At 38.9% G+C, this 22,708-nt stretch overlaps 1 long non-coding RNA gene across 1 annotated transcript; it reads right to left on the reverse strand.

The window, feature by feature from the left end:
* Window positions 1–8,212: 8,212 nt before the first annotated feature.
* Window positions 8,213–9,398, reverse strand: LOC107671261 (uncharacterized). Its single transcript, XR_001632177.1, has 3 exons — window positions 9,374–9,398; window positions 8,623–8,717; window positions 8,213–8,461 (listed from the first exon to the last, which is right to left on the reverse strand). It is a non-coding gene; the product is annotated as an uncharacterized LOC107671261 (long non-coding RNA).
* Between the last annotated feature and the right edge of the window lie 13,310 nt (window positions 9,399–22,708).

A 22,708-nucleotide genomic window follows, 5' to 3' on the forward strand; every position in this document is an offset into this window, starting at 1 on the left:
TTAGGTAAGCAACATTATACGGCCATGATGTTTCCCCGAATATCAATATCAACACGATTGCAATGTGACACTGATTTTATACAATGGTATTTCAATAAACAATAAGTTAATATTAAGTGACGTTATTTTATTTTATTTATTATTTTAAAGTGATTTTAGACAAAAAATTTACTGTTTTTGCTCAATTTCGCTGACGAAAATAGTTCTAAGCAGAACCTATAGCAGAACCTGTGTGTCTCCGAGCAACATAGCGGTGTTTCGTAACTGAATGAATCCACGTTTTTTGAACGAATCGAGTCAATCAGTGATTCAGTGACTCATTCATATCCCATTGTTTCTGAATGAATCAGCCGTTTAAATGAATCGGTTGAATTAATGACTAAATTACTCACTCATTAAAACCGTCATTTGCCGCCACCTATAGGTGGTTTGGTCATATTCAAAAGTATCATTGCATTTTTTCCAATATGTATTTGTATGTTTAAAAAATATGTAAAACATTAATCTTATACAATTATTTATGGATTTGAAATTTTGCGGTGTAAATGCATTTATGGCACCTCAGCTTCATCAAACAGTCTGTGTTAATGCGTCTAATGCCACTTCAGATGCAGCGTCTGTGTTTCCTGCAGTGGAAAGATAGAGTTTGTTAATACTAATTTCATTTGAATGGTAACAACTCTACAGTTTCTTATTATTCTAACTGAATTAATTGAAACAATGTAAAAATTTGATGTGATTATGACAGAATAATAAGATTAGGGAAAAAATGACCATTTATAAACATAGTGGGCAATGACATCTGTTTTGTTACATAAAGCGACTAATTTTAAGTTAATTGTTATTTATGCTTTCCAGTCACAGAGTACTTTATTTTGAGAGTTAAGTGAGAGAAAATCTGTAACTTAGTCCAGATTCGGGGAATTGTAATGTTTAATAATTGCTTTTATTGTGTAAATAGCTTTCTGCATTGAAATTTGCATACTTATTATTCTAACTGAATTAATTGAAACAATGTAAGAATTTGATGTGATTATGACAGAATAATAAGGTTAGGGAAAAAATGACCATTTATAAACATAGTGGGCAATGACATCTGTTTTGTTACATAAAGCAACTCACTTTAAGTTAATTGTTATTTATGCTTTCCAGTCACAGAGCACTTTATTTTGAGAGTTAAGTGAAAGAAAATCTGTAACTTAGTCCAGATTCAGGGAATTGTAATGTTTAATAATTGCTTTTATTGTGTAAATAGCTTTCTGCATTGAAATTTGCATACATTTTTGTATGTATATGCTGCCAATTATTGATCTTAGAAATGGATTCGAGATCGGCAAAGATCGGCATCGGCAGGTCACGCTTACAAGGAAATCAGAATCTGCCAAGAAAATTGCAATCGGTGCATCTCTACTTAACAGTTCAGATGGTTTAATTTCATGTGTTTTCTTGTTCTTTAGGTCTATGCTTCTCCTTATGTTCAGCTCATGTTTGATTATAAATGCATACGAGTTCATCAAAATCAGTCTTTTTGTTATTCTAATGTTGATTCACCTATTTTTTCCCCAGGTTTCTCTGCTGTCTCTGAATGTTTTTGTTTATATGTGAGAAGAAAGAAAAGATTGATAACAATAAACAGAATATTAAATGATGTTGCTTAATAGCAGTAAAAGTGTGTCAAATTGATGTTTTGAGCTTCAGTCCTCTGTAACATGTACAGTATCTGTAAAAATGATTTTGTGCATAGACTCTCAACACTTGTGAAACTAACTAAACCTGTAAGTTTAATAACAGTAATTTCAGGCTGATAATTCACAGGCTGTGTGTTCAAATCCTACACAGAATTTGTACACTGACTGTTTGCAATTTAATTGGTGTAATGTCATTGTTGGCTTGGAGCTGTAATTACCTTTATGTGTGTCCTCTAACTGTTCAGCCAGATGGTTTTCTTTCATCTTCCTCAGGATGTCCAGTTTGATCTTCAAAGCTCCTTCTGGTCCACGACGCGCCACCATCAGATTCACTGTATAAGTGACATCGTCTGCCTTCTCCAGACCAGTAACTGAAGCAAGACCAGCATACTTTAAGTATCATTTAAACTTCTTCAGTTTTTTCACGGCCTAGATCCTCCAGTGTTTATAGAAGCAGGTATGGAACAGATGTCATCTTCTGTCACTGATTCACTTCTGTTGGACAATAAAAAGATTTGTGCTTTTACCACAAGTACTATAACACTGAAAACAACAGGTCTACAAACATGATGACAGCTCTATTATGTACTGTATGTTAGTATTTAAACCACAGCAAAATCCCCAGTGTTAAATCGACACTGCTCAGTGAATATTCTGTCCCACACTAGTGTTAGAGTAACACTGAAGCAGCGTTGCAGTTAATGAGATAATAAGTGATTAATGTAGTGGTGATTGGACATTTCTGATGAACACCTGCTGTTAACAAGCAGATTCATTGAAGAAAATAGAAACACAAGAATAACAACTGACCTGTTATGTTTTGTCTATACGCATAGGCTACATATTATGTGTGTTTATTTTTTATTTTATTTATTTAGTCATTTAGCAGACGCTTTTATCCAAAGCGACTTACAAATGAGGACAACAGAAGCAATCAATTGTAGTATTAAAACAACTACAAACAGATCCAAAACTAAAAGCTAAAACTTTATAAATACTACTTATACACATTTTAAAAATAAAGAAATTAAATAAAAATGACAAATGCATACAACAAAATTTAAAAACGTAACATTTAAATGAAAAACAACAAATAAAGCTAAAAGCAATTCAAAACGTTAAAGAACAAAAGGTATACGAGTATAATAATGATTATAACATAACACTAAGCCAAACAGCAAAAAACAACTACATATATGTGTATGTACAACCATACACACACACACACACACATATATATATATATATATATATACACATACACATTTATAAATAAATATTTTTTTATAATGTATTATAGGCTATAATTGCAGTGGGTCACCAACTAAGGACAGTTTTTAATCTACAGTAAATTAGCAGATCCTTCTTGACTCTCCAAACAATTGTAATGATATGTTAAGAAGCCTTTAACATTATTATGTGCTAAACAGTAAACCTGTATCATGTATGTAGCCAACATTAAGAACAGGGATGTGCCGGTGATTAATTAACTTGTGACAACACCATGATATGATGTTTTATTAACAAGGTTCGGGAGGAGCATGATCAGATAATCAATCAGTCTGGCCCAGACGAAGCTCGTCAGCTAATCTTCCAACTCCCCCGACATCCTCGTATCATTCGGCCATGCCAATATATCATCCGATCGGAAAGTGGATAGTATTTAAGTCTGAAGCAAACGCGGACTAACCATTCTCACGGAGGGTAAACAAAGCTGTAGATCTGTATGATTTATTCTTCCCCCTGCAAATTAGCCAAGGCGGCCAATAGATCGAGCAAAGCCTTGAACTCGCCTCAATCGACACCACCGTTGTCCCGCACAAGACCCGGCTCTCCTCGAGCTTTGGGTCGCAGCGGCAGGCCTTAGACGAGCCTGGGTTCTCAGGCCTTAAACGCGCCCCAGTTCTCACCGCAGCAAAACCTCATTCGCTTCCCGCTTCGGCTCAACTTTTCACCGCGGCTCTTCCGGCCGCAGCGCCACATGTAGCCGGGCCTCCAGCTCTCGTAGCAGTAGCTAGTGCGAGGCTGCCTCCGCTAACGCCGCAGGCCGTGTTGCAATTAAATTTTTAGGTAAAGTTGCTAAAGGTAGGTCGTTTGGTGTTAAAAGTTGTTAAACAACGTGATGACATGGATGTTGATGTCATTTTTGTAACCATGACTCAAAACTGCATAGAACACAGAATGAAATTATGCTAATTTTCTGTATTTTCACTAGCTTTTTACCTGATTTTAAATTACACATTGTACTCAGATAGACAGATAAGATGAAAAAGATTGATTTTCGTGAAAATAAGTCAAACTGTGTACAATTATAGGTGCAAACTAACAACTAAGGTGTATCATAAAGAAACTATTATTATTATTATTATTATTATTATTATTATTATTATTGAACAAGTACAACTAGCAACCTAATTTGCATGCGTTGTGCATACTGCTAGGCACCTCTCTCCAAGTCTTTACCAGCTGATGTGCTGCTTGGCTGGCTAGCTTTTTTCTATACTTACTACTTATTGTGTGGTTAAGAGGAAAAGCATGTCTTTTCGTCATTTTATGATGTTGTCAAAGTCATCATATTTCTCCTGCTACTTCTAACCTCTCTTCCTTTTCAGTGGTCTCCAGCTCCCGCAGCACTAGTGTGAGGCTGCCTCTGCAAGCTGTGCAGGCTGCACTGGCTCTCCAGAATTGTCCCCCGAATATCACAAGCCCCCGTGGCCTACAGCTACTGCAGCTGAAACAAGAGCAAAGATGCTTACGCTTGCAACACATGCCCTCACATCTCAGTCTTTCCTCCTGTTACTTCTAATCCTTTTCCTTTTCAGTGGCCTCCAGCTTCCATAGCACACACTAGCGTGAGGCTGCCTCTGCTAGCTGTGCAGGCTGCACAGGCTCTATAGGATGTCACAAACCCCACTTCCTTCCCGTGGCCTACAGCAACTGAAGGAAGCGTGAGGCTGCCTCCGCTTGCAACGCAGGCCCACACACCTCGGGCTTTTCCTCCCATTTCTAATTACCCCTTTTTTTCTTTTCAGTGGCCTCCAGCTCCCATAGTAGACACTAACCCGGAAGCCGATTTAAACATCAGGCTGCCTCTGCTGACAATTGCAGCCCATGCACCTCTTCCTCATAGCTCCCTACTTCATTCAAAATTACGTTGTCTTCCAGATCAAGTTCCGGCTCCCCTCGAGCTTCAAGACGCAGCAGGCCGTCAGCAAGCCTGGGCCGCGCCCCAGACTCGGCTGCTCCTCACACTGCACTGCCTCACTCCTCTTCTCAACCAATCACTGCGGCGCCTTCAGCTACAGCGCTGCACGCAACGTCGCCCACTGGCATAGCTTCCCAAACTCCTATCCTTCCCACTCCCTTCCTTCTACCTCCAGCGACAGACGTTGGCATGAGGCTGCCTCCACTAGCCACTCAAGCTCAACCACCTTACTCTTACCCTTCCGCTACTCCTTTTTCCTATCAATGGCCAGCAGCCCCCGCTGCAGACGTCCAAGCAGGGCATCATCAGCCAGCAACGCAAGCTTACTGGCCTCCTCCCTCATTTCCTTCTACCTCTTCCTACGTGCTTCCCTAAGCACCAGAGGCTAATCCGTGCGTGAGGCTGCCTCCGCAAAAGGTTACGGCCCCTCCTTATTTTTCCTTCTAACCCTTCTCTCCAATCTAAACCTCAGTACACTTCATTCACAGCAGTCCCACCTACCTCCGTTAGCCATTCAAGCTCAGGCACCTTACTCTTACCCTTCCGCTACTCCTTTTTCCTATCAATGGCCAGCAGCCCCGCTGCAGACGTCCAAGCAGGGCATCACCAGCCAGCAACGCAAGCTTACTGGCCTCCTCTCTCTCGTTTCCTTCTACCTCTTCCTACTTGTTTCCCTAAGCACCAGAGGCTAATCCGTGCATGAGGCTGCCTCCGCAAAAGGTTACGGCCCCTCCTTATTTTTCCTTCTAACCCTTCTCTCCAATCTAAACCTCAGTACACTTCATTCACAGCAGTCCCACCACTTACCCCACCGAATGTTGCAGCTCAGGAACCACCCCCTGTGCCTAATACCATCAAGTCTCAGATTCTCGCAGAAATTCAGAGCGCTGGCTCCGGAGGCGGACCCATCGCCAACCCCAGTACCTCACTGTTCGCAACTCGTATTCCCATAACGCATCCCTTAAAACCCCCTCAACGCGTCACTCGGTTCGATCCTCCAAGCAGTTTCACCCAGAACCATCCAATCTTATCTAACTGCTTGGAGATGATTTAAAGTTTTCCACCTCTCATACAACCTGTCATTTCCTGATTTCTCTCTCCTCTCAATCGCATCTTTCGTTTCCTACCACAATACCTGTAAGAACCTCCAAGCCCAGTCCATCAAAGGTTATCTAAGCGGCATCCAATTTTCACAAATTAATCTATGGCGCCCCCTCTCCTGAAATAAACCGTTCTCAAACATCTCTTTTGATCAAAGGAATTCTGCGCTCTCATCCTCCAAGCCCGGATGCTAGACAGCCGATAACTTTCGACATTCTTTCTAAATGTATCCACATTCTCTGCACAGGGTACCAATATATTTATACCGCTCGTAGACTCAACGCAATGTTCATACTGGTTTTTTTTTTGTTTTGTTTCCTGAGATGCTTGGAATTCACTAACTTATATTCAACCCCAAACTCCATCCAACCGTCTCTGACCTTTCCATGCTCGACAGCGAAACTATCTCCTATTTCATCAAACAAAGTAAATCAGATCAGGAAAAAGAGGTCACCACGTCTAAATTTTTAACCTCCCATCACCAATCCAACCGTATCAGGCCCATTTTCTTACCTACAATTCAGAAGTTCAGTCTACATTCCCTCTTGACCCACTTTTTGTCAACGACTGTAACCACCCCGTCACACGTTTTTGGTTTCAAAAATATCTATCCAAACGATGTTCAAAAACATCGCCCAACCAGTCTATACCCATAGAAAGATTTTCCAGCCACTCCTTCCGAATCGGGGCAGTAACTACAGAAGCTCAAAAAGGCCTCTCACAGCAGCAGATCCAAGCTCTCGGTCGATGGTCATTGGACGCCTTCAAGAGCTATATCAGGACCAATAATTTTCACACAAAGAAAGCCCATCTAATTCTGATTAGTTAAATTAAATTTGATGCTGCCACTGCAATGCCCTGCTCATTTGATACTGCCGCTGTAGTGCCCTGCTCATTTGATACTGCCGCTGCAGTGCCCCTCTTAATTTGATAATGCCGCAGTGCCCCGCTCATTTGATACTGCCGCCGCAGTGCCCCTCTTAATTTGATAATGCCGCAGCAGTGCCCCTCTTAATTTGATAATGCCGCCGCAGTGCCCCGCTCATTTGATACTACCGCCGCAGTGCCCCGCTCATTTGATACTGCCGACGCAGCGCCCTGCTCAATTCAATTCTGCCGCTGCAGTGCCTGCTTAATTTGATACTACCGCCGCAGTGCCTCCATCCATCGTTTCGAGCCTAATGGCTTATTCAGCATTGGACAGGGCTCTCCCTTCCGGTGCAGCAGAGCCGTGGCTCTCTTCAGGTCGCAGCGGGAGGGTCGCATCGGGAGCCTTCCATTTGTCGTTTCAAGGCTTATTCGGCATTGGACAGGGCTCCCCCTTCCAGTGCAGAAGAGCCACGGCTCCCTTCGGTCACAGTGAGAGCCCTCCATCCGTCGTTTTGAGCCCCATTTGCTTTTTCCCCATCGGACATGGCTCTCCCTTCCGGTGCAGCAGAGCCGCAGCTTCCTTCGGACGCAGTGAGAGTCCTTCACCTCCATCATGCTCCTTATTCGGCGGCAGGTAGGGCTTGCCATCCGACGTGGAGAGCCACAGCTCCCGTTCAAGCACCGCACGACCCCTCCCAGTCACCCTGCCTCCCCTCGCACACCCTACTTTTCTTCACGGCACGCATATTTTTGGGGGCTACTTACAATTTTCTCTCCGGCTGCTGTCTCATGCCATTAGCTTCTTTTGGCGAGTTCTCTGGGTTCGGGCTTTAACCCAAGCTCGGAGCCCTCCCTCTGGATAGCACGCCAAATACGCTACTATTTGCTCAATCACATTATATGTTAGTGCGAACTCGTGAAATCCATTACACTTGCACATTGTTGGACATCATTGTTGATGATGTTCAGCATCTTTAGCGTTTACTTTGATCTTTAATGCTTGATCTTTACATCATCCCACATTCTTTGAAGAAAAAAATATAATTAACATTATTAGTTATTAATAAAATGAATAAGATGGATGACATGATATACCCACACTGTAACACAAATAAATGAAAGACATGGATTTTCCCCTTTCAAATGAATGCTTGGTTTTTGATTCATTACTAATTTCATGAAAATACAACAATAAAATAGTACAAAAACCTTGCTTACATTAAATAAACTTTTATTAACAAATCGATTAAGACAGATGACATGAAATATCCGTGTTATAACACAAATAAATAAAACAATACTCACTTGTATTAAACAAAGACATATTTTTTTTTTACTAAACGGGAGGTCTAATGCTATGTCATGTCATGCATTGTGACTTCTTTACACTGTTAAAGAGTTGGATTCTCATGCTAAACATGGCCAAATTAAAAAAAAAACGATTTGGACATATGACAGATTATTTCTGTGAAAGTTTTTTTTTTTTTTTTCCGAATATGGCACTGTATGACATCATAAAGGGTGGAATTCCTTGTATGGGCCCATCTCCAGGTAGAGTGCGCTCACACATCAACCAGAGCGAGAGCAAGAGTCAGAGCTGGCCCAAGGAAATGAAAAGAAAGCATATGCAATAAATGACTTAATATCCTCAGATGCATGTAAATGAAGTTCTACAAGAAATATGAATTATATTGACCGAATGGACTGAAAATGTTCTTGAAGAATCATTTTAAACTATGATTTGACTGTGATTTTAACCTGTGGTATCGGTGGTTGCATGTTGATATTCTGTTCGTTCTTAAGTCTTCAGCCGATCATCTTCTCTGGCTACTGACGTCTGTCTCTTCATCATCCTGTAAGAGATTTTAGGGATTTTCAAACAGTAACACAGTCTCTGTTCTTTTGTCCAGATGTGAAGCTCCATCACTGTTCTGAAGCTGTTGTGCCTATAGTTTGTTTTTCAATTTTCTGTTTATCTACAGTAGGTTGAACTGGGAACCTCAACTAGTACATCATGAAGATCTTCCTGCAAAACTGCTGTGAATCACAGGTTTGATTCCCACTAAACAAACACACACTGATTATAACAATCTCATATATGATAGAAATAAGACACTCTCTGAATTACATGAGAAATATTGAACTCAGTTAGTCAAATGATTGAAAGAAGTTAAATGTTGAATAACATGAGATGGAACTTTTATCTCTACACTCAGAATTTATGCAGCAGTTCGTCATCGTGTTGTTTACAAAGAGAAGTGAACATAAACCAAAAACACTTCACATCAGACAATATTTCTGCTTCTAAACACTAAAGACATTTCTTACACAGATTTTATTTTGTTTCTGTGACAGATGATGAAAGTTAAACTTTTGCTTTTGCACATAGTTATTAATTACATTCATCACCAAGCTAAAGTCATTATTTAATGTTGCACCTCACAATTAACTTTTGTATAACAAACAGAAAGACGGTATTTATAATCAAATATGATACCTGTATCATTACATTTCATCATGTAGACGTTTCTTTCCATGTTGCCAAAGTGAGAGCAAGAAGAAGTTTGCAGGTAGTGTCGTTCACTTTCAGAGGAAACTAACCTGTTTCTGTCTGTCTGGTCTGACAACAAGTGCAGGTAAAAGTTCAAGGCTGTGGCAAAATCTGAATAAATGACAAAGAGCTGCTAACCATAAATATATGACAAAAATAGGCACACATGGAGTAAAATCAGTCTATTTAAGTTTTCATTAGGGAACCATCAGAGACATTGTTAACTGAACAATATTTTGAAATGCATGTAGACAATTTGACAAATGAAAGTGAAGTGACCAAGTATGGTGACCCATACTCTTTTTTTTGTGTCTTGCGTTTAACCCATCCTAGTGCGCACACAGACATACCCTCGGAGCAGTAGGCAGCCATATTGCTGCAGCACCCGGGGAGCAGTTCGGGGTTCGGTGCCTTGCTCAAGGGTGTCACCTCAGTCATGGTATTGAAGGTGGGAGAGAGCACTGATTGTTCACTCCCCCCCACAGACAATTCCTGCCAGTACCGAGACTTGAACCTGTGACCTTCGGGTTACAAGTCCGACTCTCTAACCATTAGGCCAAGACTGCCTCCAATGTTCTCATTTCACCCAGCTAACAAAAATACGTAACTGATACGTTACTGCAACGTAATCTGATGACCAAACTATCGTTGTGGCAATGTAACTAGTTCCATCTAGGCAACTGGAAAAGTGAAATTCCTGGTTTCGTCGCCACAACGTAACTTTGTGACATTGTCAGGTAGTAATTGTGACATCATAGTAACGTCGTGGATCAGATAGTTGTGTGTTGGTAATCAGCTGGTAATTTTTCTTTTTATTTTATTTTTTTCTAAGGGCGGCCGTACAGTAGCTAACCTAATTTATGTCCTCATTTTCCCAAACTAATTTAAAGGCTATTTCAACAGAAGAGAATGAGGAATTCAGACTCATTAATTCTCTTCAATTATAAAAAAAATAAATAACTACCAACATGAACAACTACAACAAAAATACAAGGCATTAATACAAATGTTAATTAATTATATTAAGCAAACAATATGACCAAACTTTTGTCGTGACAATGTCATAAAGTTACGTTGTGACAACCGGAAAAGAGAAATTCCTGTATTCGTTGCCACAATGTAACTTTGTGACCATGTGTAACGAATCATCCACTGAAGGCGAGTTGAAGTGAGAACCCAAGTGCAGCTTTATTTACAGTGATCCAAACATCCAAACATAATCCGAGACTTGACTTGACATGAACAGACTTGACGTGGCATGAACAGACTAGACTCACCAACAGCAGAGTTACAACTTCAATACACGACAAGGGCACAATGGGAACATGAAGCTACTTATAGGAAACAAGAGGGTCACATGACAAGAACAAACCAATGGGAAACAAGACACATGACTAAGACAGCCAATCAGAACATGACACAATGAACAGGGGAACCAATGGCATGAATACATGAGGGCAAGGGAAGCATGACACAAACAGGGACCATGAAACAATTACAAAATAAAAGACATGGAAAACATGAACATGAAACAAAACCCAAAACACCACATTACACCATGTCAGTCAGTAACTGCGATGTGGCAAATACTATCAAAAATATCAACATTTACGATATTAACAAATAATATTAAACATTTACATGAAAGAAAGAATTCAAGTTTGGTACTGAGCATCATAATAATAAACAGATATGTGCCATCATTGTTAGCGGACAGATGATTACCAAATAATCACAGATAAATATTTTTTTTAAAGTACTTCTAGTAGATTGTGGGTAATATTACTTAACCAGTCTGACACGGTAGTTGAACTTTTTTGATACAACTGTCGAGAAACTGAGATAAATGCTTGAATGTGTTCCCACATAGCAAACAATCTTGGCCCAAATGTGGCCTCAAGCTGGCACTGCTGGCCTCCTGTCGGCAATGGCATGTACCCTTTCAGCCAGAGCTGGGTCATGTGTGGCAATGATGGCACAGTGTGGATCACAGCAAACAATATGAGGGCCGACTGTTGGTGGGAGGAGTGTGGCCCAGATCAGTTCAGTGATCATGTGGCCCAAATCAGGCTTGTGACCTGACAGCATGTTGTGACCCATGACAAACAAGATAAATAAAATATTGCATGATAAATGATCACAGAAATGTCAATTAAGTGTAGTATTGTTTAAATTTAATCTTTGAAATGGCAAGTCGAAACAGAATGAAATGTTATCATTTCAAAATTAAGCAAATCAGTAACTCAGTCAACTGCATTAAACTTCACTTAATTTATAAATTATTCTCAGTACAAATAATCTTAGAATCTTTACATAAAGTTACCTTTATTTTTACAATTAAATTACATTACATTTAATTACATTTTCTTTCAAAATATCAAAACAAACTCATCATCATGCAGTGTACATTATACTTCATTTATTCTCAATAATTCTACAAATTTTGGCAATTAATCTACCAGCTTGTGGTATGCATACTCCACTCTCAATCGAGAAGCTACAAGCCCCAAAAACATAGGTACAACACTTAATGCCCCTTGCACTGACAGTTTATTTTTTCTTGTCTTTCAAATAGCTAATTTTGCAATACCAGATAAAAAAATTATTAAAACCAACTATTTTTTTATGAACCGAATATAGGCCCAAAAAATGAACAATTGAGAAAAAAATTCTTCACCTATGGACAATAACCAATTACTTAATAAACCAAAAAGATTTCCCAAGCATGAGCACTTCACAAAAAGATGAAAAACTGACTCCATCTCAGAACAAAAGGGACAACCCACCCCAACACTAGGACTGAGGTGGTACCACAGGTGGTTCGTAGCTCTCCATGTACAATCCTCTATTGGAGGTCACCTGTCCGCTTGTCAGTCGAACATTTGTACAGAGAATGCCAGCAGCCTTTAGGAGAAGCGTCTGATCCAAAAAATTGTGTCCATCTTGTTGCAGGAACTGTAAGACTCCAGCATGTAATGTCTCTCCCAGCCACTAGGTGGACCCAGCTGCTGCAGAGTTCATTGTGTTGCTGCTCATTAAGTGTATTAGCACCACCAGTTTCGGTCTATCTAAGCATGCCTCTTTCATTCAGTTGTTTTCAGTCTTGAGCCTTCTATGGATGTGTTAACCTCACAAAGAAAGCTAAGTCTTTCTGTTATCTTACATTAGGTAATTTAATCTAATGTTGCCGCATCTCCATAATATTGCGGGTCATTCTCCCATCAGGAAGGCAAAGACATTTAAGTTCTAAGTTTAAAAAGTATGCACTGGGTGCATCCATGCCATTACAAGAGATATACCGAGACCTTACTAGAGCTCCTTTCACCCTTTCATTCAAAAACAGCCCCAGTTCTCTTTTTTTTCTGCAAGTTGTTACACAAATTAGAATCATATCTATTTATTAAATCCCCCTCTATGGTCGATATACTGTATCTTTCTCAATGGATTGAATAGTTTATTTTAATTTATTAGTGGAATTAGCAGTATACTGCTGACAAAATTTAATATTTATCTTTCCTATTTCCCATCATTGTTTTAAACTTTCAAAATGTCCACTGTTGCCAAAGTTTCAAAATGTTTACAAAAATAACATTTTGAAGCAATTTTAATTTAGTATTAAAATGCCAATAAGAAGACTTTTTTGCACATTTTGACATACTTGTAGTTACAGAAACCAGATGATGATTTGTGAACCCTACTGGAATTATACAACAATCAATAATCCTATTACTAAAATGATTAGATGCATATATCCTATCCAAACGAGCTGCACTAACTCTATTGTCCATCATTTTAACCCATGAATGTTGTCTCACTTGTGGATGTTTAATACGCCACACATCTAAAAGTTCTGTCTCTCTAATTATTTGTGATAATTGAGATGAAGATTGCAAATGAGGTTCTACAGTGGTACGGTCAATAGTAAATTATTCAGTACAATTCCAGTCACTTCCCATAATTATGTTGCCATCATTCGAACACTGATTAAGAACTTTTTTTTTTTACATACTGAAAAATATAATAAAATAACTCACTCCTGCCCCACATTAGGTGCATACTCATTTAAAAAATAGAAAAGGACTCCCTCAATATCACCCTTAACCAATACAAGTCTGCCATGTACTGGTTCCTCTGTTTTTAAAAATATTATTTTTTAAATCTGGCGAAAATAGAATTGCAACCCCTGCACTCACATTTGTTTTGTGACTAATTTGCCCCTTCCACCACATTCCCCAGTCAACTTTATTAACTATATTGCTATGCGTTTCTTGAATAAAAATGGCATTTCAATGATTTTGTTCAATTATTTCAGAAACCAGAGCATGCTTATGTCCATCCCTTCCACCATTAATATTAAGTGAACCAACCCTTGATACTTCCATAAACAAAGCTGGAAGAAAGAACAAACAATTAAATGTAGAAGTAAAGACACCACATGATGCATGGAAGGCCAGTTATAAAAGTGCTTTTGACACTCTATTTTTTCCTGTTTTTCAATTTTTCTAAATGCGGTTAAGTATTTCTTTAAACAAAACCCTTTTTTTTTTTTTTTAGTCAAGAGATCAATCCGCACAGTCTTCTGAAGAAACGTAACTGACTTTACAAACTTCTCTACTTCAGGAAAAAAAATCGTTAACATCAACCCGCTTTCCAAAAGTGTCTGAACCGAATAACATTTCTGATTTCTGAAACTGATTAATTTCTCCCAAATATACAATGAACAATCTTTTTGGGAATCTTGGGGAATTCTACACAAGCCCACACTGTAAGCAAGAGTCAATTTCCCGCAAACAAGCATCCTCTGCACCCAGCAATAGCTCAATTTGATTCTTCTCTGTATCACAACCATGCTGATCAACACAAGTACTTGACACCACATCCTTATTACATTAATTGTCCTTTTCAACCACTAGAATTTCTTTACCTTTACCAGCATTATCATCAACATTAGCATTTGAACTCTGTCCCTCAATCACTTCCATCTCCGAAATATTCTTTGCTATGTTTAAAGGCATATCAATCTCTGAATGTCTCACCTGAATGAATTCTGAACTCTCCTTCTGACCAGTGTGTTTAATCTGCGCGTTACCCTCTATCCCTGGGCCAATGTTTTCCTGTCCGCACACTTGCCGTTTATGGCCAACATTGCCACACTCAAAACACTGTAAATTTCCAGTAATCGCATAGACCATATATGATCCTCCTCCATGTTTTATATGAAAAAAGACATTCAGCGTATGATCTTGTGAATCTAAAAACATGTAAACTTGTCTCCTAAAAGACATAACAGATCCCCTGCGAAGACTGCGTCAACTAGACGGCCATCGGCACAAGACCACGGGAACCAGACAAGTCCTCTGCACCAGTGTTGCAGCCTGGAATGTCTTTGGGTCGAGTATTTGCTGAGTTTCAGTTCATTTTAGTGACACATTTCTAAATGAAGATCACGGAGAACAAGGCAGCAGACAGTGCACCCTGTTTGTTTTCTTTATTTTACAAAAGCACAAAGTTGTGTTGTTATTATGTGTGTATGCAAATAAGAGTAGACCCTTTGCAGATTTGATTGATGTATTGCTCTTATCTGTACGATCAAAACTGATGGAGTAATTTAAGTTTGATTAGGGGCTTTCAAAAAATGCAACAAAACGCGCCAGCGTTTGTCGACCCCAGAGGGTTAGACCACACCATGCTGGTTTCATCTGGTCAGAGGACAACTGGCCCCCTGACTGTGCCTGGTTTCTCCCAAGGTTTTTTCTCCATTTCTGTCACCGATGGAGTTTTTGTTCCTTTGGCTTGCTTAGCTGGGGACGCTTGACTGATTGCACAGACACTATTAAAGGGAACTGAACTGGATGATGGCATCACTGAATCATCAATGAACTGACTTTAGCTGAAAAGTGACTCTGTTATTGTATTCTTGCATCATTGACAAACTATTTTCCTGTTTGACTCTGTAAAGCTGCTTTGACACAACCAGTATTGTATAAAGTGCTATACAAATAACTTGGTGACTTGACTTGACTTAAACTATGGATCATTTATCAATGCTTTGGCACAAAATGCAGTCAATTGACTACATATTTCTCTTTCTCACACAGACACAAACACCATAAAAACTCAATGTACCTGCAGGCCAGTTTGCACATTTACATACTCTTTACAACACTGTTAAACTTATGTTCAAAAAAAAAATTGTGCAATGTGTGCTATGCCACTGGATGAACATCTACACAGGAGTGAGTCTTCCAATTGCACTACATCTATACAAAAGGTAATTTAGTACTGTAATGTAAACATGGACTATTTAACATACTGCAATGAATTATAAACAGTATAGGGTTTTATTCTTGTTTTGTAAGGAAATTTTACAGAAGAAATAATTGTTAATGCTAACTGTTGTTTCTGTTTTTTATGTAATTGTTTCATGAGTGACAGTGTTTATTGGGTGAAAATCTTTGCTAGAGTTCTGAAGAAGGCTTCATCTGAGACTGCATGAAGTGTTTTAGGGCATTACTTGCTGAGCCAAAGTTGGTAAGCAGAACTGTGTGAAGAGTTTTGAAAAAGTGACCTCAGTATTGAGAAATGTGTCCTTGCAATAGTAAAAACTGATCAAGCAAGTTCTTTTATTCTCCTTCTTCTGTTGGTCAGATACACAGTTTATATGTTCTTCATGTTATGCATATTCAATCAATCAAGTAACAAAACATTATTTCTGTCCTTACAAACAACTTATCACAAAAGAAATAAAATAAATAAGCCTTTGCTTTTTATGCCTACCCTTTATACATATTTATCTGATGATCATCACTTTTTCACTAGATTTGATAATACAAGGTAAACAAAAGTTATTAATATATAAATATTAATTTATTGTACAACATAGACCTTCAGAATCGACAAATAAATTAACAGATTATCATAAAGCCCCATACTGCAGTTTACAGTTTATGTAGATAGTTCTACCTCTTTCAAGTGTCAACTTAGATAAAATACAAAGGGAAGTTGCAAATTCTGTGTGTTGTGCAAGTACACAGGAAATGTTTTTTTGTAGCAGAACAGAGACATAAAAAACAAGTCTTCTACCAAGAGCATGACGAGACATTCAATATAAATACAAATGCTATACCTCAATAGCAAAAAATACTGTAATTGTATTCCATTGCTAGGCTACATGTCTACATTATTAATTCTACATTATTATATCTCACATGTCAGCAACGTGCAGAGAAAGGGAGCTGGACGTCATTTGGTTCTATAAACACCACATGTACTCGATCGTGCTGGATCTCACAGTGGTCACGTGATCGAGACAGATCAGAGAGTAAATTCTCTGAGCTTGCACTGTCTTTTGAGCTGAACGGATAGACGGTCTGCTCGGTGCAGCACTGTTTTGTTCTGCTTTTAGCCCGTTTGCCATTTGTCGCAGTTTATCAGTTTGGCAGATTGGTAACGTCAGTTCACAGAATGTGACCCGTTAAGTTGCTGTCTGAAGCTCTGGATACGGCTCTATATCAACACATTTGTGATTCAGCCATAGATGCAAGGCCGCAGACAACAATGCAGATATAGTCAACTCTAGTCATTTGAAGCTCAGCCTCATTGAGTGTCTATTGGCTTTGACATCAACAGGATTTTTACTTCCAGAAATGACTTGCACTCTGTTGTCCATTAGAAAGCTAGATTAGAAAACGCACTAGAGTGGAGGTGAAATCCAGAAAAGAACAGATATGTTTGGTTTTAGTCTTGGTTTTTAAGGTTGTGGACTAGTTAAGATGTCTTCAGCTGCTTCTTGAAGGTTGTGATGGTCTCAGCAGATTGTATAGAGTTTGGCAGCTCATTTTATCACAGAGGAACGGAGATGGTGAATGGTTTGGAAAATGACTTTGCTCAACACAGTGACCCTCCTTCAGTTTGGAGTAGATGGTCAGAAGGTCATCATCTACTGGACACTGAGTCTATTAACTGTTCAGATTCTTGCAGTGAATGAGGGTCATCAGATCCAACCTGCATCAGATCCCTGCAGGAAACAGATTATTTTACAGTTGGTGCAGATTCATATCTGTCTCAGCTGTACATTAAAACACCATCTGTCTGTTTCAGCTCATAAATGTTCATGTGATTCAGTAAAACTTCGATTCACTGACCTTTTTCCAGAATCATTGTGCTGAAAGATGCATGAAGCTGCCCTCTGAAAACATCTGAAAACAGATTATTCTGGAATATTATTATGTTCATCTGAGTATTGTGTATTTATTCAGAGAGATTTTAAAGTTTAGGCCACTGTGAAACTTAGAATAAAACAGTCTGTTTTAGCTACTGTGCCTTTAGTATTACTTTAAGACAAATCAATCATGACTCACCTGAAGATCCTTTTACGCAGCATGCAACATGCCAAAACCAGAACAACCATGATGATGCTGACGATGATAATGACAAGACGCCACCACAACTGATCTTTACAAGTAATAAAATATAAATGCAATAAAATAATCTGATATACTGAATTAGTAAACCAGTAAAATCAGCTCATCAATAAAAACGATAGAACTATATAAGCAAATCAACAAAGATTTAAAGGGGTCATATGATGCAATTTCAAGTTTTCCTTTCTCTTTGGATTGTTACAAGCTGTTTGTGCATAGATAAGATCCCTAAAGTCTCAAACCCAAAGAGATATTCTTTATAAAAGTTAAGACTCGTCCACGCCCTTCTAAAACGCCTCGTTTAAACACGCCCCCACATGTCTACGTCACTGCGTGGGAAGATTTGCATAACACCGCCCAAATGTTCACGCAAAGAAAGAAGGCATAACTTTGATTCTCGCTGTAGTGTTGTTGCTGCCATGTCGTGGAGACGCTGTGTTTCGCTGTGAAAGCGAAACTACTTTGTTTGGTCTTCCAAAAGAGGACACAACTAGAACTCAGTGGTTAAGTTGTATTAACAACACTGTTCCAGAGCAGTTCAACCCAAATATTCAGATGTGTCCAGCGCATTTTTACGGAGGACTGTTTCCTGAACCTGGGAGAGTAGCCTACAATGTGTCTGTGCACAAAGGTTGTTTCAATAAAGTGGGGCAATTCCAACTTTGCAAAGACAGTCTGTCGCTTCTGACTCACAGCCTGTAAGTAAGTTTTCATATTTAAAGAATTGGACACGGCATCACAGTATGGCTTGAGGTATTTGGCCAATCACAACGCACTGGATTGCTGGCCAATCAGAGCACACCGCACTTTTCGGACCGATGAGCTTTGTAAAAATCTACGCATTTCAGAAAGGCAGGGCATAGAGGAGCAACAATGATGTACAGTATGTGGAAAATAATGTGTTTTTTTTAGCTTAAACCGCATAAACACATTGCATTACACCAAATACACAAAATAATGTTCTTTTTAGCAATGTCATATGACCCCTTTAAATCTCTTGCACCCGGTTTCATAGACAAGGCTTAAACCTAGTCCCAGACTAAAATGCATTTCTGGGCTGTTTAAACTGAAAGAAACTTGCACTGCCAGAATTTAAAATATGTCAGGTTCATTGTGGTGTTTTTATCTAAGGCATGTTTATAAAAGCTATTTAAATGTCCTAATTGAACTATGGCCTAATCCTGGCTTAACCTAAGCCCTGTCTGCGAAACCGGACCATAATATTTTACCTGAATGCTGAAGAGTTGGAGTCACAGATGAAGTCAGAACATCTTTAAAAAACAATGTGTGACAATATGGAGGAACATTAAACAAAGGCCTGTTCACATTAAAAATCTGCATTAAGTTTGAAAATCTAGATCAGATCTAATCATTGGACACTGGATGTGTTTAATGTGTGATAACAGACATTTATCATACAGTTGAACTCACCTGAGTTTGGAGTCACTGTAGTTTCATTCCACACTGAAAAACACAACAGAAATCTCTATTTAGTTTGAATCAGATCTACACTTTGAACACTGGATGTGTTTTATTTGTGAAGACATGCATGTATCATACAGTTGAACTCACTTGAGTTTAGAGTTGTTGTAGTTTCACTCCACACTGACAAAACACAATAAAAACAAAAATGTACACTTGAAGCACAAAAGCTTCTGTTAAACAGAGAATTTGAGCTGAATGAGGACAGAGTGATGTCTCTCACACCGTGTCTACACCTGATTCACACCGTGTCGCGCCGCAACAGCTAAAGTCTGTCTACGCTGGATGTGACAAAGCGACCACTGCAAAACATTTGAATTTTGTGTCAGTACATCATAAATAGAACGAGGCATCAGTTTACTCTCTGGGATTTGTCATGTCTCGCGCTGCACTGCTCGCGTCCAGTGTAGACACGGTGCAAACATTAAACATCATCTGTCCACCATAAACATCAGCTGTTTCTCTCACCTCTGAATAAGGTCTCGTATCTGAACTGTGATGAAACAAAGAAGCATTAGAGCATTATGTAGGGTTCATGAATGTTTGATTAAAGGGGTGGTTGATTATGATTTCAGTGTTAGTAACTTTGCAGATGTTGTTTATGTTCTAACAGCAACATTATGCTGTTAGAACATAAACAACATCTGCAAAGTTACGACGCTCAGAGTTCAATGCAAAGGGAGATATTTTCTTTGTTTAAGGACTACAAAAAATGGCTGGTAGGGACTACAATGAGCTTGTTCCTGGGTTTGTGACATCACTAACCCCGATGTTTCCATAAACCCCGCCCCCAGGAACACACAACTATCCGTAATGGTAAGGGGAGTGACGTTTCCGGACAACGTGTACTAGGCAGTTAGAGAGTCACACACTGAGCCCGCTAACCAATCAGAGCCCATTGCGTAATTCTGAGGGTTTCATAGAACCAGGAACTCAACAGACCATTTTGAGGAGAATGGAAACAGCGGTGTAGAATAAAGGTAAAATATGTGAAAATAATGAGTACATGTCCCACTGCACCCCATAAACACAATCAAGCCTTCGAAAAAAGCTGATCAACCACCCCTTTAAATAATCTGCAACAGACCATTTTGAGGAGAATGGAAACAGCGGTGTAGAATAAAGGTAAAATATGTGAAAATAATGAGGTTTTTTTAAACGAAGCATGAACACATGCTACACTGCACCCCATAAACACAAACAAGCTTTTGAAAAAAGCTGATCAACCACCCCTTTCACGTATGATTTAACTGTGTTTGTTTTTGACTGTCTTCATCTCTACTGCTAAGGGCATAATTGTAATTTCTGTGTGTTTCAATATGACAAGAGATGAATGTTGAGAGAGAGACTGAGTTGATTTACTCGATCATCAGCATCACAGATGATCTGATGGCTGAGATTCACACAGTGAGAAGTGAAGAGACGATCAGATTTTACAGCCGTCGCAGGATCAATCAGTATGTGAGGAACCTCTACATCTGCTATCAGACGCCCGTCCTGAAGAAATAAAACCCTATCAGATCATGTGTGTGTGTGTGTGTGTGTGTGTGTGAATAATGGTGTAGTTTGAACTCTGTATTCATACCCATCTGCGGTCTGGATCTCTCTACACATCACACTGATGATATTCATGTTTCAATGCTGACAAAAAGAGGAAATATTACATTAAAAATGTTTTGAATTACTGTAGATTCACAATATGCATTTAAGAGTGAGTGGAAAATTAAAAAAAATAACATTAAAAACTAAAAATATGTTTTGAAAGCTATGTCATGAATGAAAAATAACTGATAATTGGGTTTATTTCTTCACAAAAAAAAGATCATATGACTTCAGAAGACTATAAGGGCATTATCCAGACCAGTCCAATCCAGACCAGATGGTAGGCCTGCACCCTGAGACGACCACAGCGCAGGCCTGATTGTCAGCGTAGATAACGATAACTAGACATCCATCGGCACAGATCTTCAATGAAGACCAGGAGAACCAGACGAGTCCTCTGCACAGACCCTGTGTCCTGCTTTAACTCCATATGTTGGCGTGGTGCATCCTGATATTCAAGCAGAAGGAACTGGATTAAATATTCTGAATGGTATCACTCCACAGAAGCTGCTGGCACTTGCCGCTATTTAGTGGCACACGTGGCATGTGCCGATAGATGGATCAATTGCGGAACTTCTGCAGTTTAGGTAGCCTACTGTGGAATGGATAGTTCAGCGGAGACATGTGCAATTAGGGTTTACTTATTGACGCATGAACCACCCCTTTAAATAACGTGACGCCTCTTTAAGTCTATGACGCTTCTCAATAAGAGCTGTTAGAATTGAATGACTAAATACGGATGTCTTAAATCTCTCAGAGTAATTAATTATCTTGTTTGCTCCTTTTATTTGCCTGTCCTTATAAGCCTTCCGTTTCCGTCTACTCTTTGTCCTGGATTGATGTTTATTTAATGGAATACGCGTGTTGATGTTAATGAGTTCTCCTGGTTATTCTCCTGTCCTTTGTTTTGAAGTTAGAATTAAAGACTATTTATGTTTACTCCATCGTCATGCGCTTTACTACAACCACGTCCCGTGACAATACAATAAGTATTACCATGACCATTTGTTTTCTGTTTACTGGTCTTACTGCAGTTAGTACTGACTTCTGAGTTTCAGGTAATGTTGGACTGCAGGTGTTTAATATGCAGATTGCATGCTAAAGTGGTGCAGCTGTTTACAGTGTGGTTAATTTTGTCTTTGATTCTGTTTTTGTTCTTATTTTTTTCTGACATATTGGTGTTATATCTTTCACTTGGATGTTATAAGTTGCACTGAGTAAATACAGCTGGATGAAACAAAAACTGTCTGTCTTCATTTCAGGCTGCAAAGCAACAAAATGTGATTATTTTAAAGGGGGCTGATTCTGTTCTATACCCACTGTATTGTAACTAAAAAAATAAAAGATTGGAAATAAAAAGTCTTCCTAATTACATAATTACAAAAATAAAGTAACTAATAATACAATTATTTGCACTGCAAATAAATTTTCTTTCTTTTTAATAAATCGTATATATATATATATATATATATATATACAGACGGAGTTCTGTCTCTGTACATTCCTAACAGTTAGAAATGTCTACATACAAACTGTCATGTGTAACCTAATGCTAATTATAGCTATAATGCACCTTACCAGGTGTGATTATAGTTAGGGATGCACCGAAATGAAAATTCTTGGCCGAAGCCGAACAAAATTAAACACTGGGCCGAAGGCTGAATACCGAACACAGTTTTTCCGAACGGAGTTTTTCCCCATGTATTTTGCCAATTTTTTTTTCACCATTGCATAAATTAAAAAGCCAAAATGTGCTTTTTACTGTTTTGTCTTGCTTTTCAAAGAA

The sequence above is a fragment of the Sinocyclocheilus anshuiensis genome, unplaced genomic scaffold (genome assembly GCF_001515605.1).
Source record: "Sinocyclocheilus anshuiensis isolate Anshui unplaced genomic scaffold, SAMN03320099.WGS_v1.1 scaffold3273, whole genome shotgun sequence".
In the NCBI taxonomy this organism is placed as follows: domain Eukaryota; kingdom Metazoa; phylum Chordata; class Actinopteri; order Cypriniformes; family Cyprinidae; genus Sinocyclocheilus; species Sinocyclocheilus anshuiensis.